Raw genomic sequence first — 13,620 nt, 5'->3', positions numbered from 1 at the left:
AGTATTTTGCAAATCTCAATGCAGTTTTACTCAGTAATTTTTGCTAAGGGAGACTTTGCTAATGGTTCAGCCAAAACCCTAGTATGATATTTAAAGATTGAACTAAAGTCTATTGTGCAGGGATTTTCTCAATTTAGTTGCTAAGGCTGGGATACTGTGATTTTGTGTTTGGGTCCGAAGGAATCCTAGAGCTTAAGTGGGGTCCTGTTGTGCATTCCTAATCTTAGTCTTTCATTAAGACAAAGTAAAAACAGTGATTTGAGTGACTAGAGGAATATGTTTTCATATTGCTCAAGTGACCACAAAAATAGGTCTTCCTAAAAGTAAGTGGTTCATTGTCTGTTATGAATACAGCTTTTGACTGCATGAATTTTATGACTTTATCTTTACTCAGTGCCTAAGTCATCTGTATTGTAAATAAATTATAATCTTCTACCAATTTTAAGAGATGTTATGAAGGTTAATGAACATATATTACAAATTATAAATATTTTCATATTAGTACATTGCTGTCTTTCATTTTATAAATATAAAACTAGAAGTAATTACTATCCATGTGACTACAATAGAGTGCTGTAAAATTAATTGGCCTTTTCACATCGAGACTCCCTTCTTCAACTCCAAAGTGTGAAGTACAGTAGAATAGTATGTTCAATTAAAGAGATGGGGGGGAGACTTTATTTGCTTTTTCCGTCTATTTTGCTTAAATATTTTCTTCGTTATAAGTAAAGATTCTATGGGAAAATACAAAAGACAGCAATAATTTTTTCAAAGCAATGGATGAAAAGTCAGGGCATTTATATTCTAATTCCCATCTCAGGCCCTTACTAGCTCTGTGACCAGAAGAAAGTTACTTCACCTCTCTAATTATCAGTTTACTAATCAGTAAAATGAGAAAGTTGGACTGGATGGATTTTCTGAGGGTTTGTTTGTTTGTTTCCATAGTAGAGAAAAGCTGAAATTTCTTAAATTCTCAACCTGGTCCAGTACATGGAATACAAAACACAAGACAACCAGGTTATTGAACTACATCAACTTGAAGTATGCTAATTATTTTTTTAATCTGAATTACTTGTATGAGTAATATGAATAATCCCCAATGAAACTCTTTGAGGAATACTTTGAGCATTTGTCTTTGAAATAGAGCTGGAAAAAGTAGCCATATTAATTGTATTTCAAAATAATCAGGTTCATTGACCTATTTTGACTGTGTAGTGAAAACTATGTGATTTAAGATTTTAGTGCTGTACTGAGAGGGAATCAAGATTGAATTTAGCACTTTTGTCACTTCTGTTAATTTCTTTTAACTAACAAACTCAACCAATCTAAATAATTAACTCATTCACAGGCTAAAATATAAAAAAAAATTGTAAGTTTATATGATGGAATTAATATAGAAATCTTGGGATCAAAAACCATGTTAAGTTGTAAGAATATCTTGCCAAGAGCCCCAAGGTATCTTGGGGTCTCAGGGAATATAAGAAATTTGGGTGGTCAATGGTTCAGAATAAAACCATTCTATTTTCCCCCACTTCCCAAGAGGAACATTCTAAATATTTGCACTATAATATGTTTCTTCTGGGCAACTAAATGATGAAGTGGATGGAGGATGAATTCATATTTGGCCTTAGACACTTACTAGCTGTGACCTTCAGCAAATCATTTGACCTTGCCATGATTGCTCATCTTTGAAATGAGCTGGAGAAGCAAATGGCAAATCACTCCATTATCATGACCAAGAAAATCTCAAATAGGGTCTCAAAGAGCTGGATATGACTGAAAAATGACTCAAAAACCACAAACAACATGATTCTTCTGGAAGGATCACATGGTTCTAGAGTAGTAAAGGGCCATTGGCTTTATCTAGCCCAGTCTCTCACTTTTGGAAAAGAAAACTAAGATTGAAAATGTAACCTTCTGAAAAGCCCAGTAGACAGTGATATAGTTATGTTTTCAGTACAGGTCATTTTACTACAAGTCCTGTGTTCTTTCTACTATTCTACATTTTAACGATGCATGACTACAGATAGATCATTAAGTATTTGGGTAGAGGGGCAAATTATGAAGAATTAAGTAGTCCATTGTAGGCTTCTAGGTGGATACAATATAGGATGTGGAATCAGAAATAATTGAGTTTGCATCAGGTTTCAAGATGCTTGCAAACTGAGCATGTGACAATGGAAATGTGACTTAACCTCTCAGACTCAATTTTTGCATCTCTAAAATGAGATATGATAATAACACCTACCTGAAAAAGATGTTCTGAGTATCAAATGAGTTGAAACCTCAAAGTGCTACATAAATATTATTATTAGCTACTATTTGGTCAATTTCTTTAGAAAACCTTATATTTTGAATGAGAACTAGAAATAATCGGATATATTTTTATGACTTCCATTGGAAAATTACTATTTTTAAACAACAAAATCAGCTAATCTTGATGTTAAAATAATTAGTTTATTGTATTTTGAAAATCAGATTTTTCTATTCAGCTCTAGTCTTTTCAACAAGAATGCTTGGAAGTCTTTTATTTCATTGAAATTTCATTTCATCCCTTCATTTTAGATATGCTGTCACAAGGTGCTGGAAATATTTTATAGACAATAAGATTGAATTACAAAATATATACTTCTCTTCAAATTCAAGTGGTGGCTCTTTAAAAGAAGTGATTAAACCCCAAAGGAATTGATTAATCAAAACAAAAATCAAAAAGTAGTGTTGTTGTGACATGAGTTAGAAGTAGGGTGATTTGAAAATGTTATCAAAAGATATTGTGATTTGATTGACACTGACTAATTAAATGAAATAAATTATACATACTTTGGGGGGGAGTGCTCTTTACACAGAATAGCAGTAAAAAAAGCAAACCACGAAGAAGCTTTGGAATCTTGGCCTCTAAAATAGGACCAACATTTTTCTGGAGGAACTTCTTTTTCTCTCATCCATAATGCAGGGGAGGTTTTAGCTAAAGGAAAACAGAGGGGCCTCTGGGATTTGACTATCCCTGGCTTCTCTCATCAGCATCCAAAGAAACTAAATATCACCCTATCCTTATTGTAAGCCACTTCCACAGTCCCATTCTACTTCTGCTGAAACACCTCAGTTAAATCAGAGCACAGAGAGGATATGATGTGCACAAATAAATATAAAACAAACTAAAATTTGATGGGATCTAAGGAGAGAATACTTTCAAGTGAGAAGCTCAGGGGAGACTTCACAAAAAGGCTGATATCCAAAGGGACAAAAAGTTTCCCAAAAATGGAAATGAGGAAAGAATGTATTCAAAGCATGCAATCTGTGATTTGATCAGCTCATAGAGCACATGAAAGGCAGTAATGTGAAATAACTGGAAAGGAAGGTTGAAGCTTGATTAGGAAGGTCTTTGAGTGTCAGACTAAGAAATGTGAATTTATCTTAGAAACTAAAGGGATTCACTGAAGATTTTTGATCAAAAGACTAATGTGGTCAGATCTTTGTCCTGAGAAGATTAATTTGGCAACTGCATAAAGAATAGATGGGAGTGGTAGCAGAATAGGGACAAGGGAGGCTGTTACCAGACTATTCCAACAGTCCAGAATGCAAGTGATGAGGGTCTAAACCAGTGGATTGCCTGTGTGAGAGAATGTGAAACTGGAAACAGATGATATAAGGATCCTTCATGGACAAGTCTCATAGATTTTTGAGAGGCTCATCAGTAGGAGAAGGGGTACCAAATGAAACTTTTTTTGTTGTCTATTATTTGGCTTGTAGTATCCCATAAAGGCTGTCTACTGAAATATGGATAAGTTTCTAGTCTTTATTTTTTCCCTGACTGGGGAAAGGAGTATTTTCATCAACTAAATCATGGACCTTGAAGTCCTGAAGTGAGGGAGATAAAAAGGACAAGTGTCATGATTTTCAGTAAAAATTGTTAGAGCATGCCTGAGGAAAATAAGCTTCACCAAAGTTATTTTTCTTCCAACAGAAGGATAAAACTGCAGCCTTGACAATCTGCCTTATATACACTGTTGATATTGCAAAAAACTGTAATTCTCTATTTAACTCATTGACCAGAAAAGTTTAGCTAACAACCAAATTTTTTGTAGAATATAAGAGCTTCCTGAAACCTCTCTGAAGAAACTGTTAGTTTGCACTAAACCAAATTCAATTTTGATAACAGTCAGATTACATCACATTTTAGCTTGTGATCCCCATAGGGTAGGATTCATGTGCATAGCCTCAGTTACTCTTTTCATCTTTCCTTTTATTCCTTTTATCCAATGGCTTTGTTAGATCAAATTCTTGCTGTATTTGCCCCAGTTATACACATGCTTCTCATCCTGTCACTTAAGTGTGTAAGTTTTAAATGAATGGAATTCTATTGTATTCTTACTAATGTGAAGTAAATCTAAACCATGAATTTCAGGAAGAATAGCAATATGAGAAATAAGATTCGATCTGCCCAACTACTAGGATGCTGCTTTTTTGTTTGGGGGAAAGAAAGGATAATTTCCTTCATTAGCATTGGCTTTTGTCATGTTTTCCCATAACATTCATTTTTTAAGCTTACTAGATCTCTTTTTGTATGTCACCAAACTGTCAAAGAGGAGTGCAACTTGAAAAGTGAACTTTTAAAATGTAATACATCACCCACAGTGACTTTCTTCCTTATTATTTAAAGAGTGTTTGAGAAAACAAGGAGCTCAAGGAAAGATTGTGTGAATAAAATCTGAGGATTAGTATAACTAGATTAGGTGATGCTCATCACTAGAGTTGGCTATAGGGCAGTCGGTTTTGGGTTTTTCCATAGAAACTCTCTAAGATCCAGAGAAGGTGTTATTAACGTGTGTGTGTGTGTGTGTGTGTGTGTGTGTGTGTGAGTTGTAGATGCCTTTGATACTCTGGAAAACTCTGGACTCTTTCTCATATGATATTTTAAATGAGTAAATCAGTGCATAGAATTACAGAAGAAATCAAATATTAGTATAAACGGAGATGTATATATACATATATATGTATACGTATATACATGTATATTTTTTTCCTTTGCAAATTTATAGTCCTCCTGAAATCTTTTAGTGGATCCCTCAGTCCAGGGATTCTAGCATAAAAATCTCTTATCGAGTGACAGAGGGCTTAGAAAATCTTTGTTGGTGATGAACATACAGATTTCTTGAAATTATATGAAATTTGAGATTCTTGAAACATTGAGAAAATGTTTTGATAACAAAACTAATAACTGATAGTATACAGAACAATAAGTTAAGAAAGGAAGATCTTATCCCTCACTTTAGCACAAACATATCCTACTCATTGCTAGGGGAGTTCATTAAAGAAGCCTACTATATATCCTCCATGTTTATCTGATTTCTTACTTTGACTTTTGATATGTCCAGTTTGTTTAATTGATTCAAAAGTTCTATTAAAACAAGGTCATACCTTGGAGAAACTTAATAGGTTCACTAGAAGCTACACCCCATAGTGAATAGAAGAGCTGGAAAGTGTATTAACTGTGACATAGCAATGAGATTGTTCTTGTGAGAAAAAGATGAAGTGAGAAGTGGTGTGTAAGGCAGGATGTCTGCTCTTCCTGCATGGACTCTGGTTTCATGTCCCATGGAAAATTAACATCCTTTGACAGTTCTTATGTTTCTTATAAAACTGAATTTGGAAAGGGAAAAGAGAGGAAAGGAAGTAGATTTCATGTAAGAGTCTTCCTTCCCATAGAGTCACTTAATGAAGCAATCCTACTCTGGCCAATAAAACATTAATTTCTTAACCTAGTGAGTCAACAAGCATTTATTGAATATTTACTATGTGCCAAGCACTATGCTTTACCCTCAGAGACCTCTTTTTGTAATGAGAGTGACAATGTACAAATAACTATGGAAACAAGATATATACAGTACAAGTGGAATATAATCTCAGAGGGAAGTGAGGGTTTCTGGAAGAATTAGGCATCTCATAATATAACTTCTCAGTTTTGTAAGAAAGGAAGAAAGGAAAGAAAGAAAAAATGAAGGAAAGGACATAAATTAGGCATTATGCCTCTAACTCTTTCTTTTTGTTGGAAGGGGTTGGAGGAAGGCAAAACTTGTGATTTGATCACTAATGGGAGCTCCTGATGAAGAAATGCCCTTTAAAAAATTCAGATTGGTATTTTTTATCCAATTTATAGTTTTTGGATTACCCATGACACTGAGGGTAAGTGATTTGCCTAGGTCACACAACAACATTTGTCAAAGATGGAACTTGACTGTATTGCCTACTTTAACTAGCTCTTTTATCCTCTATTGCCTCTAACATAACATAGAGGTGCCATCTCCCTCTGATCCTCCAAAGTCCTTTCAAAGTCTATTGATGACTGTTTTTGGAAGGCTCCATGTTTCATCGACTAGTTTCTTCCTTGCTGGTCTTCTATTCTAAGGTTTTTCTACCTACAAAACAGTCATTTCAAAACCAAAATGGACTTATAATGGAATCCTAGGAAGAATATGCTGAGGAGGGTAGCATACACTCCCTTGAACTATTCCTTAGCATACTCCTCTATACATTTTTAGAGGAAATTCACTTCTGAAATTGATCTTTTAAGCCCTAGATTTAAAGAGGACTTCTAATCTTTCATTGGAAACAATGCTTATATTTCACAATCCTCTCATTGTTCTGCTTTTAGGTTTTAAGCATTTAAGCCTCCCATAAATAGGAGCAGGACAGCATGTAAAGTCGGCTTTTGCACGGAAGTCCAATTTGACAGCATTTATCTAGTAGTTCACGTTCTTTTATTTAAAAGCAGATATGGATTTCTCTTGAAGGGATTGCTGATACAAATCATCTAAATTGTGTCAGTGAGGAATGACTGTTTTGATTTGAAATGTACATTTTTATCCCTTTGATTATAACATTTCTTTTTCATAGGTCAGCATGGTAGAAGCAAGATACACATTTTCCCGTGTAGCCTAGGGGGAAATTTGTTTTGCCTTCCTATGCATATTTGTTACAAGGCCTTTGTTTTAGTGATTTTTGTTTGTTTTTAATAAAGGGGGAAGTTAGATAAGGAAGTAATTGTTGTAAAAAAAAAAAAGAAAACTCAAGAAAAGAACATATTTGTATATTCTTGATGCACAGAAGTAAACATGAAAAAAGTCCATAAGAAATTATAAATAAAGAAGATAGCTTTGAAAATTACATTTTATTTTTTATTTAAGAAGAAAAGCAACCTCAATAATAATAGACATTAAAAACTCCATGCGCAATCCTCTTTTTCTATCTTACTGTATATGTAGGAGTGCTCATATTATTTTCTGGTTTTTAAATTTGAGGTGAGAAATAATTAAAAACAAACATGCTAGAGATGTTTTTGTCAGCTATGAATTTAGAGGAGAGGTTCTTAACCTAGAATCCCCAAGGATTTATTATGAACTTGTATGGGGAAATATAGGTAATATGATGCTAATTTCTACTACTTGGGGAAATTAACATTCCCTTTAATTATTAATATAGCCATGAAGTATTATTCTGAGAAGAGTTCTATATGTTTCACTAGCCAGTCAAAGGAGATTGATATGAAATCTTTAGAGTGACCTCATAAGAATCAGATCTGGTATTAAAATTGAAATTTTGGACCAGTGTAGAAATTTTTTGAGATGGTTAAGATCAATAATGAGAAACATTTTGCATATGTCGAATTTACAAAGTCACATGAGTGCATTTTTTTATGATTCTTAAATTCTTCTACTTTGTTCAGAGGCAATTGTCACAGTGGACAGAGTGCTAGCTCTGGAATCTGGAAAACTGAGTTCAAATCCAGCCTCCGAAACTTCCTAGCCATGTGACTCTAGGCAAATAACTTAACCTCTGTGTGTCTCAGTTTCCTCTACTATAAAACATGAGAAAACAAAAGTACCTACCTTACAGGATTGCTGTGAAGATCAAATGAGATAATATTTGTAAAGCACATAGAGCAGGCACTTAATACATACTTATTCTTTTCCATGCTGCCTTCAGTTTGTATCACACTTTTTTTTTGCCTTAAAAATATCATCAGTACTATCAACATGGTTAATTTTCAGGAAGTACCACCTCCCATCTATAGATCAGTTTTAGTAACAGTCTATTCATTCAGCTTCAGGAACTTGGTAGGCTGGGGAAGGAAGAGGGGCCTACAGTGCAGTAAATTAGTGTTTTCAGTTATATTTTATTATATATTTGATGAGAAATTATAATAAACTTCTCGCTTTTTAATTTAAAAAAAAACAAATTGTGTATTTTCCCATATATTCTATGATATATTTTTTAATACAATTACTCTTCGATCTTGGAAGTTAATATAGAAATTAAAAATTGCAGTTGTAATGGAAACTAAATCTAAAACATTTATATTTACTCCCTTTTTACATGTTTAAGCCATGGTGATACCTCTCTTCATGTAAAATGTACTTATAAAAATCTTGTCATATCAATGTGGAGAATGATGATGCCGTTTTAGTAAATGCAAACCTAAAACACAAATCTATTTGTCACTTATCAAGCAGGAATCTTCTAATGAGTTGTAATGTATAATTACTACTAATTTCTACAATAAGTATATCTGCTTAGAATGGATATGTTACATACTGTATAAAGGTAATTATGTGTTGTCCATATAAATAATTAAATAGATTAATATCTCGTGGTGGTACATCCTATGCGGCTATGCGTTATAGATGAAACCACACTAGATGATATTAGTACTTAGCAATTGTCTCTAAATGGAACTGTGGCATATTAAATTCCATCCATAAATGAAAGGTAGTAATGTGCCCTATTGATAAAGGTATTAGACAAAGTCAAATGTCCTTAATATGAGTCCTGACTTATTTACTACTCCACCTGTGTAGCCTTAAGAAAGTAATTTAACCTCTCCAAGCCTTAGTCACTTTCCATGTTATGTAAAGAAGATAATAGTTATCTAGATCCATAGATCTGAGTAAGAGATGTGCTTTGACATACTTTCATGCTCTAGCAACCTTCTCACCCAGATAGGCATTCTTGAGATCTGAAGTAAACCATGGATAAAGACTAACTTTTCTAATTTTTTGGGATGCCCAGTTGCTATAGACCTGCCACTACCATTAACATCCTTCATTTTTTACTCATTTCCGCTCCTCTATTTGCACACAGCTCTGAAGTCAGGAGGACAAAGTAGCTCCCCTTAGTGACTCATCCAGTGCTTACTTCACATGTTGCCTATGGTGCTTCTACTTGACAGAATCCAATTTATTTCAAGGTTAAGCATGCTGACTGCACTTCTCCTTGTCTCCCCAAAGAAAATTTCACTCATTACTATGGACTTAAGCCAGCGAGTCAAAGAAAGCATCAACTTGGCATTTTTTTTACTTTGACTTTTTGCCATTTTGTATTCCAGGATGGAGCCAGTAGTATATGACCCTGGGGCTTTACTTGATATGGGCAAAATTTAAAAACAAAACAAAAAAAAATCTTTCAAAAATACATAACTGGCTACTAGTCTTTTTTCACATCATCAATCCTTCCTGGCAAAGTGAGGGGGCTTGGATCACAGCTTCTCTTTGTAAAGATAGTTTTTTTCTTTCCTCCTAAAAATTCACTTTGAAAATTTTATTGTTTTAATATTTAAGAGTAAGGGTGTCATTAAGAGGAAACCCCTGTATTTTTTTAAAGTAAGGATTTGTTTTAGATTGTTTACTGGCAATAAATTACCTTAATGTTTGAGTAGTCAATAAATGTAAACATTTAAAAAAAATAAAATTCACCAGGAGTATTCCCTAATTATGTATATTTATGTCTCAGTCACAGAAATGTGGGAAAATGTGGGAAAAAGTTCTTTATTGACCCTTTATTTCAAGCACTATTGAAATGTGAGTTATTATTTTTACCATGAGCCTCTTCTGCATTGTCCCTAATTTAGCTAAACTTTAACCTAACTGTTTAAACTAATTTTCAGTAAATTGTCTTTTAATGGACAAATTACATTAGATTAATCTGAAATATTTTTGTAATTTATTGATATGACAAAATTCACAGAGGAAAAGAACTGAACATACTTTAATGATTCATGTATATGTAATTTAATTATTGTGAATACCACCTTAAAAAATACAGCTCCCAACCTTCTTCAAAATTTGGGTTTTATAAGATAGAGCACAGGCTGGGAGTCATGAAGACTTGGCTTTAAAATGCTGCCTCACACTTACTAGCTCTGTGACGCTGGACAGGTACTTTTTTTTCTCCAATAGCCTTAGTTTTCTCATTTGTATACTTGGGATTGTTGTGAGATTCAAATTCTCGACAAAAAAAAGTATGTAAAATGCTTTGTAAAACTAAGAATGCTATGGGGGAAGAGGAATTGTAGAAAAAGTGTAATTCTCAGACAGTCCTCAAGATTTGCTATAGCCAGAAATATACATCAGTCAATGCTGTGAGGATATCTTTCATTATTTCTGTGTCTAGGCTACATTAGGCCCTCATTGCATCCCTGTTGGAAGCTTTTTCACCTTAGTGCCACCTGCTTCAATATATAATATGCTAATCTTATACTCAAAACTCCAGAGCCATTCCTATGGCATGATAAAGCATCAGAGGACAATGTTAGTACATGTGATTATTATAAGCCTTGGAAAGGTCCTTCCAAAGTTGTGCTTAAAATGAAATCAATGATGATGATAGTGTTAAACCAACAAAATAAAGACTTTGATAATGTCATTGAATGTGATTTTCCATATTTACTAGGATTTTTTCCTAAATTTGAAATGTTTTCCCTGAAATTTGAATTCCTGTACCATCTAATTGATCAATCAATTAAAAGTCATTAACGAATATTTACCCTGGTCAGACAGTGAGCTAGTCATGGGAGTAAAAATAAAGAAATAAAATTTTTTCCGCCCTTAAAGAAACATGTTCTCCTCAATGGGGAAGGCAAGGAGAGGGATAGGATGTATTCACAGGTAAACAGATTCAAGATGTAGATGTTAGATATAATTAGCAAAAAAAAGGGCTGTTTTGGGGTGTGGAGCCAAGATGGCGAAGTAGAAAGACGCACATACACATACCTCCGAACCCACAAACCACAGAACGGCAGAGGGGACTAACCCAGGGCGAATTCTGCACCCAGAGACAACGGAATATTGGAGCGAGGGGGATTTCTGTTCCGGAGAGACCTGCAAACCTCTCAAGGGGGGTCCTTCGCGCCGTGGACTGGGCGCCAGGGTGGGTAGCAGAGAGCAACCATACCGTGGCAGCGACACCGTGAGAAAAAGATCCGAGAGGGCTACGGGACAGGATCTCCAGCGGCCACGCGGGTCCCCCCACCCACAGAGAGACCAGCAAACCTCTCACAAAAGGTCCGTCGCGCTGCAGACGGGGTGCCCAGCCCGGACCTGCGGCGGCGGCGGCCACGGCTCCGAGAGGCACAGATCTGAAAGGGCTCTGGAGGCGGGATCTTCAGCGGCAGCACGGGCCCCCCCACCAACACGGGACTGACGATGGTAGGTGAGAGAGTCTCTTTGGCGGGTTGAGAGGGGAGTGAGGTGCCCCCAAGGCTCGGGCCCCCCCCCCCCCGGGAGGTGGGGGCTGAGAGGCGGCTGCGGACAGGGGCTCCGCAAATGGGCGGGAGCCTGGATCCATTGTGGAAGGTCTGTGCATAAACCCCCTGAGGGAATTGAGCCAGAGAGGCGGCCCTGCACCTGACCTCAGCACCTGAGCCTAATTTAACACTGAATGACAGCCCTGCCCCCGCCAAAAATCCTAAGGCAGGAAGCAGCATTTGAATCTCAGTCCCCAAACGCTGGCTGGGAGGACCAGGAGGTGAGGTGGGTGTGAGGAGAACTTTCAGAGGTCAGGCCACTAGGTGGAGAAAATAACAAGAAAAGGGAAAAGAAATAAAACTATTGAACGGTACTTTATCAGAGAAAAAACACTTCCTCCCTTCCTTTCTGATGGGGAGGAACAATGCTTGCCATCAGGCAAAGACACAGAAATCGAGGATTCTGTGTCCCAGCCCACCCAATGGGCTCGGGCCATGGAAGAGCTCAAGAGGAATTTTGAAAATCAAGTTAGAGAGGTGGAGGAAAGACTGGGAAGGGAAATGAGAGGGATAAGGGAGAAGCATGAAAAACAGATCAGCTCCCTGCTAAAGGAGAACCAAAAAAATCTTGAAGAAATTGGCACCTTGAGAACTAGCCTAACTCAGCTTGCAAGGGAGGTGCAAGGGGCCAATGAGGAGAAGAATGCTTTCAAAAGCAGAATTAACCAAATGGAAAAGGAGATTCAAAAGCTCACTGAAGAAAATAGATCTTTCAAATCTGGAATGGTACAGATGGAAGCTTTGGACTTTTCGAGAAAGACAGAAATCTCAGAACATACCGCGCAGATTCGAAAAATGGAAGATAATGTGAAATATCTTATTGGAAAAACAACTGACCTGGAAAATAGAATCAGGAGAGACAATGTAAAAATTCTGGGACTACCTGAAAACCATGATCAAAAGAAGAGCCTAGACATCATCTTCCATGAAATTATCAAGGAAAACTGCCCTGAGATTCTAGAACCAGAAGGCAAAATAAATATTCAAGGAATCCACAGAACACCGCATGAAAGAGATCCAAAAAGAGAAACTCCTAGGAGCATTGTGGCCAAATTCCAGAATTCCCTGGTGAAAGAGAAAATATTGCAAGCAGCTAGAAAGAAACAATTCAAGTATTGTGGAAATACAATCAGGATAGTACAAGACCTGGCACCTTCTACATTGAGGGATAGAAGGGAATGGAATAGGATATTCCAGAAGTCAAAGGAACTAGGACTGAAGCCAAGAATCACCTACCCAGCAAAACTGAGTATAATACTTCAGGAGAAAAAATGGTCTTTCAATGAAATAGAAGACTTTCAAATTTTCCTGATGAAAAGACCAGAGCTGGAAAGAAAATTTGACTTTCTAACACAAGAATGAAGAGAACCATGAAAAGGGGAACAGCAAAGAGAAATCATAAGGGACTTACTGAAGTTGAACTGTTTACATTCCTACATGGAAAGACAATATTTATAACTCTTGAAACATTTCAGTATCTGGGCACTGGGTGGGAGTACACACACACACACACATGCACACACGTACACATACATAGAGACAGAGTGCACAGAGTGAATTGAAGAGGATGGGATCATATACTAAAAAAAACAAAAAAAAAAACCAAAAAACGAAATCAAGCAGTGAGAGAGAAATATTGAGAGGAGAAAGGGAGAAGTAATATGAGGCAAATTATCTCTCATAAAAGAGGCAAGCAAAAGACTTATTAGTGGTGGGATAAAGAGGGGAGGCAAGAGAAAAACATGAGGTCTACTCTCATCACATTCCACTAAAGGAAAGAATATAATGCACACTCATTTTGATAGGAAAACCTATCTCATAATACAGGAGAGTGGGGGACAGGGGCACAAGCAGGAAGAGGGGGAGGATAGAGGGGAGGGCCTGGGGAGGAGAATACAATACGAGGTCGATACTCACGGGGAGGGAAAGGACCATAAGAAAATAGAAGTAATGGGGGACAGGACAGGATGGAGGGAAATATAGTTAGGCCTATACAACACAACTAGTATGGAAATCATTTGCAAAACTAAACAGATATGGCC

General features: G+C 36.3%; 1 protein-coding gene across 4 annotated transcripts in view; it reads left to right on the top strand.

The window, feature by feature from the left end:
• The window catches only part of FSTL5 (follistatin like 5), a 1,060,999-nt gene that overhangs the window by 937,541 nt on the left and 109,838 nt on the right, over nt 1-13,620 (top strand). The window lies entirely within an intron of this gene.

This window comes from Notamacropus eugenii, chromosome 6 (assembly GCF_028372415.1).
Source record: "Notamacropus eugenii isolate mMacEug1 chromosome 6, mMacEug1.pri_v2, whole genome shotgun sequence".
In the NCBI taxonomy this organism is placed as follows: domain Eukaryota; kingdom Metazoa; phylum Chordata; class Mammalia; order Diprotodontia; family Macropodidae; genus Notamacropus; species Notamacropus eugenii.
This window is presented reverse-complemented; position numbering and strand designations above follow the sequence as displayed.